Genomic DNA, 6,000 nt, shown 5'->3' on the forward strand with positions numbered 1-6,000 from the left:
CGGAGTTTGGCCAAATTCCTTTTCATTGTCTCAAGGGCACCATCTCATCCTCTGCCGTCCGTTTCTCCTTTCTCCTTCCATCTTTCCCAACCTCTTCTTCTCCATGAGTTACAATACAATACAATACAATACAATACAATACAATACAATAGTAGAGTTGGAAGGGACCTTGGAGGCCTTCTAGTCCAACCCCCTGCCTAGGCAGGAAACCCTATACCGTTTCAGGCAAATGGCTATCCAACATCTTCTTAAAGACTTCCAGTGTTGGGGCATTCAGAACTTCTGGAGGCAACTTCTGTTCCACTGATTAATTGCTCTAACTGTCAGGAAATTTCTCCTCAGTTCTAAGTTGCTTCTCTCCTTGATTAGTTTCCACCCATTGCTTCTTGTTCTACCCTCAGGTGCCTTGGAAAATAGTTGGACTCCCTCTTCTTTGTGGCAACCCCTGAGATATTGGAAGACTGCTATCATGTCTCCCCTAGTCCTTCTTTCTCTTAAGCTAAACATACCCAGTTCCTGCAACCGTTCTTCATATGTTTTAGTCTCCAGTCCCCTAATCATCTTTGTTGCTCTTCTCTGCACTCTTTCTAGAGTCTCCACATCTTTTTTACATCGTGGCGACCAGAACTGAATGTTCTCCTCTCTTCTCATTGAGTGGTGAGAGGATTTGCGTTTCAGCTCCAGTATCTGTCCCTTGCTAAAGGATTGATTTCCTTTAGGATTTTTTCCAATTTGACCTCTTGGCAGTCCAAGGGACTCTCAAGAATCTTTCAAAAGATATAAAAACATCTTTTGATTTAACAATCCTTTGAATCAAGTGCTTTGTAGTTTGTACTTTCTTGTTGAACTAGGCAACAGATCAGGTTGTAAGCAGCCCAGAATTGCTTTGCGGCGAGATGGGGCACAAATAAATTTAATAAATAGTTAAACTAAATAAATGTAGCATTGAGTTTGTGGGATAATGTTGCATTGTTCTTTCTGGTTTCTTAACAGGAAGTGGTATTTATCCTTTCCACTGGCAGTGAAGTGTGAAGGAATTAGCCATGTCTAATGAGATTCTCAGTCACGGTTGTCTCCAAAGATGCTTTTTCAAAAGGCAGCTGGACTTCCTTGGTTTTTCCTCGAAGATGTTTCGCTTCTCCTCCAAGAAGCTTCTTCAGTTTCTGCTGCTCCCCTCTGGGAGGAGGTTTTGAAGTATTTATAGCAGGACTACTAGCTTTGTTCCTTATGCCATTGGTCTTGTAAATTCACAGGATTCTTTTTCACCGCCATGTACAGTATATGTATACATATTAACTAGACTGTGATGTTTCTCTGTGTCACATATGTGTGTGGATATGCATAATGGTTATCTTCTGAGAACTGAATGCAATGAAATTTCATTTTAAAGTGCTGATTAGTGTACATTTAAAGTGACAATAAAGTTTTGTTCTATTCTATTCTTCAATAATACAATACAACACAACACAACACAACACAATACAATGGCAAAGTTGGAAGGGACCTTGGAGGTCTTCTAGTCCAACCCCCTGCCTAAGCAGGAAACCCTATACCATTTCAGACAAATGGCTATCCAACATCTTCTTAAAGACTTCCAGTGTTGGGGCATTCACAACTTCTGGAGGCAAGCTGTTCCACTGATTAATTGTTCTCACTGTCAGGAAGTTTCTCCTCAGTTCTAAGTTGCTTCTCTCCTTGGTTAGTTTCCACCCATTGCTTCTTGTCCTACCCTCAGGTGCCTTTTAGAATAGTTTGACTCCCTCTTCTTTGTGGCAACCGCTGAGATATTGGAACACTGCTATCATGTCTCCCCTGGTCCTTCTTTCTCTTAAGCTAAACATACCCAGTTCCTGCAACCGTTCTTCATATGTTTTAGTCTCCAGTCCCCTCATCCTCTTTGTTGCTCTTCTCTGCACTCTTTCTAGAGTCTCCACATCTTTTCTACATCGTGGCGACCAAAACTGAATGCCCTATTCCAAGTGTGGCCTTACCAAGGCATTATAAAGTGGTATTAACACTTCACGTGATCTTGATTCTATCCCTCTATTTATGCAGCCTAGAACTGTGTTTTTGGCAGCTGCTGCACACTGCTGGCTCATATTCTATTCTGTTCTGTTCTGTTCCATTCTGTTCTATGCTATGCTATGCTATGCTATTCTCTATCCTATCCCATCCCTCTATTCTATTCTATTCTATTCTATTCTATTCTATTCTATTCTATTCTATCCTATCCTATCCTATCCTATCCCATCCTATCCTATCCCTTATCCTATCTTATCCTATTCCATTCCATTCCATTCCATCCCTCTATTCTATTCTATTCTATTCTATCCTATCCTATCCTATCCTATCCTATCCTATCCTATCCCTTATCCTATCTTATCCTATTCCATTCCATCCCTCTATTCTATTCTATTCTATTCTATTCTATTCTATTCTATTCTATTCTATTCTATTCTTCCAGGATGAGAAGTGAAACATCTACAAGGAAGAACAAAGAAAGTCCTGGTGCCTTTTGAAAAAGTACCTTTGGGGCAGCGTCAGTTGTTTATTATATTATAACCCTCCTCCCCAGATTAAAATATTGCTTATTCTTAATATTAAAAAGAGGCAGGACAGAATATTTCCCCAAAGGAGAAATGGAGATAGGCAGAAAGCAGCCCCATTATTTCTTAATAGCCTCAAGCAGAAGCCTCAAGTCTTTAGAGATGGATATCTTGTACCCATTAAGAAAGATTGGGCCAATCTATTCATAAACAAAACACCTTCAGCCACAGCTCCCACAGAAGCCCAGAATTGATGGGATTAAAAATTTACACCCACCCACCCAAATTCTAAGGACAGGGCATGACCTTAAGGACATAATAGGATTTACCCACCACCATTGCAATAGCAAAAGACACAAGGCTCACTACATTGCACAACCCCCTGGAACATCTCAAACAGCAAATCCCAGAAATCTATAAAAATCCATCAACCCACCCAGCCAATTTGTCAGCCCCCCTAGAAACATGCTGCTGTCACTGAAGTTTCTGGCATCCAAATAAACAGAGTCCTTCTTTCCAATCAGCCCTCTCTATTTTTTTTCCTCCCAGCTTGGAACCGGACTGAGATTTTCTTCCCACATTAGCATGTTGTTGGCCTAGGTTCCTGGGTAAAGCTAGCCCATGACATTGGCATGTTTTGTGAACCCTTCCAAATTGTGAAAGCTTGTGTTTTTCCCCTCCGTTGCTGAGATCTTGAATTCTAAGAAAGCATCTCCTGCAATTTAGGCATCCTTAAAAGGTAAAGGTTCCCCTCACATAGATGTACTAGTCGTTCCCGACTCTAGCAGGCGGTGCTCATCTCCCTTTCAAAGCCGAAGAGCCAGCGCTGTCCAAAGACGTCTCCGTGGTCATGTAGCCAGCATGACTAAATGCCGAAGGCGCACGGAACGCTGTTCCCTTCCCACCGAAGGTGGTCCCTATTTTTCTACTTGCATTTTTTACGTGCTTTTGAACTGCTAGGGGTTGGCAGAAGCTGGGACGAGTAACTCCGATATGAGGTGCCAGGGATTAAAACGGCTGAACTGCCGACCTCTCTGATCGACGAGCTCAGTGTCTTAGCCACTGAGCCACCACGTCCCTTCTATTCTTAGCTTCCTTTCGCATCCTTAGCTTGAGTCATTTCTGCCATGCCACGTTGAAGGTGCCAGAAGAGAAACTTGTACTTTTGTCTTCTGCTTCTCCCGGGCACCTTTGCCCTTGCACTCCTTGTGCCAAGGGAATATTGCTTTTTCCACCCCTAAGGACTATGGACAGCTTCAACACCTTTGTGCCATAACATAGAGATGGAAATTGACCTTCCATCCACTACAACTCCTGGTATTCCTCATCCTACGTGATACTTAGTGAGTTTGCTAGAAGTTGTAGTTCACCATCAACTGGAAAGTAGGAGATTCCTATCTTGATTTAAAGCTAGAATCTCCAAACTTGGCCATTTTAAGACATGTGGACGTTGACTCCCAAAATGCCTGGTGACGGAATTCTGGGAGTTGAAGTCCACAAGTCTTAAAGTTGCTGAGTTTGGAAGACCCCTGATTTAAAGCAGTGGCAGAAACCAGCTACGCAAGGAGCTAAAGCAGGACTGAGCAACTGTGGCCTCTTTAAGACCTATAGACTTCAACTCCCAGAATTCCTGAGCCAGCTCAGGAATTCTGGGAGTTGAAGTCCACAGGTCGTAAAAGGGACCCTAGTTGCCCACCCTGGTCTAAAAATTGAACCTGGGTTGCAAACTTATCCTTTTGCCCACATTCACCTTCGAATCTTGTGTCCTCAGTCGGTTCCCTGATAGGAACCAAACGCCGTTTCACAATCTTTCCTTGACCCTTGACGCGAACTCAAAACGAGATATCCATCGTGCGAGATTGGCACTGCATATTTACCGTGCTACTTAAAAAGCACTTAGATGATTTTGATAAGGATGATTAATCTCTAGGTCAGCAACCAGGGAAGCCAAAATTCAAGGAACACCGGAACTGCCTGCAAAGGGGAGCTTGTTTTTCAACCCATGTGGCTCTCTAAAACTCAGGGTTAATTGTGGCGCCTTAAAAATGAACTATGGGACGTGGTGGCTCAGGGGCTAAGACGCTGAGCTTGTCGATCAGAAAGGTTGCCAGTTCGGTAGTTCGAATCCCTAGCGCTGCATAACGGAGTGAGCTCACGTGTCCCAGCTTCTGCCAACCTAGCAGTTCTAAAGCACGTAAAAAATGCAAGTAGAAAAAGAGGGACCACCTTTGGTGGGAAGGGAACAGCGTTCCGTGCGCCTTCGGCATTGAGTCATGCCGGCCACATGATCATGGAGGCGTCTTCGGACAGCGCTGGCTCTTTGGCTTTGAAACAGAGATGAACACCGCCCCCTAGAGTCGGGAACGACTAGCACATATGTGCGAGGGGAACCTTTACCTTAAAAATGAACCCATTTAGAGTGGCATAAGCACTTCTGGTGGGCATAGTTACAGGTAGCCCTCAACCTACAGCCACAACTGAGCCTTGAATGTCCATTTCTAAACGAGACAGTTGTTAAGTGAGTTTTGCCCCATTTTACAACATTTCCTGCCACAGTTGTTAAGTGAACCACTTCAGTTGTTAAGTTCGCAAAACGGTTGCACAATGAATCTGCTTGCCCCATTGACTTTGCTTGTCAGAAGTTCGCAAAAGAGGACCGCAAAAGTCTCGGAGACTGCAACCAAATGGGGTATTCAGCCTGTTCAGAACGGTTTGTCTGAACCAGTGGTGGAAATCACGGGAAAGGAAATCCGTCCCAGGTCTATTCCGTCCCATTTAGGCAGGCTTTTTTAAACCAGGCGCGTGCGCAGAAGGCTGGTGGTAAACGAAATGTGCCATCCACCGCTGACTGCAAACGTCATCAATATGAGTCAGTTGCCAAGTGTCTGAATTTTCATCACGCGACCCTGGGGATGCTGCAACAGTCGTAAGTGTGAAAAAGGGTCATTAGTTACTTTTTTTCAGTGGCGTTGTAACTTCAAACGGACAGTAAACGAACTCCTTTTAAGTCAAGGATTACCTGTATTACAGTCAACCCCGGGAGCAGGGAGGAAGAACCTTTTCAGCACCGAGTGCCCAAACCGAACACATGGGCAGGCGTGTGCATGGGTGCGTGCATTGGACCCCAGCAAACCCAAAGACCAGCTGGCAGATGTGCAGTCCTGTCTTTTGGGCACTGTCAGGCTGTTTTCCGGGCCTTTTCTAGGCCATTTTCAGGCCATTTTTCAGGCCCGGAAAACAGCCTGGAAAATGGCCTGTTTTGGGGCAGATTGTTTTCCGGTGCTCTGGTGCAGTGGTGGGATTCGGATCCCATACTGGTTGGAACGGGCCCAGTGTCACCCACATGGACGTGCGCAGCGCATGCGTCGTACCTGCCAGCAATGCCTCCACAAGCCTCCACGACACACCAGCTGCTTGGCGTCGCATCGCGCAGGCGCCGTATATGCCATGCCCA

The 6,000-nt window shown here is 44.7% G+C and overlaps 1 long non-coding RNA gene across 1 annotated transcript in view; it reads right to left on the minus strand.

Moving 5' to 3' along the window:
* LOC309392436 overlaps positions 1-4,784 on the minus strand; it is a 198,426-nt gene extending 193,642 nt beyond the window's left edge. Inside the window, exon 1 of the long non-coding RNA XR_014175446.1 lies at positions 4,723-4,784. This is a non-coding gene — a long non-coding RNA (uncharacterized lncRNA). The remainder of the gene's footprint in view (positions 1-4,722) is intronic.
* Between the last annotated feature and the right edge of the window lie 1,216 nt (positions 4,785-6,000).

The sequence above is a fragment of the Natrix helvetica genome (assembly GCF_964273705.1).
Source record: "Natrix helvetica genome assembly, chromosome: 5".
Lineage (NCBI taxonomy): Eukaryota > Metazoa > Chordata > Lepidosauria > Squamata > Natricidae > Natrix > Natrix helvetica.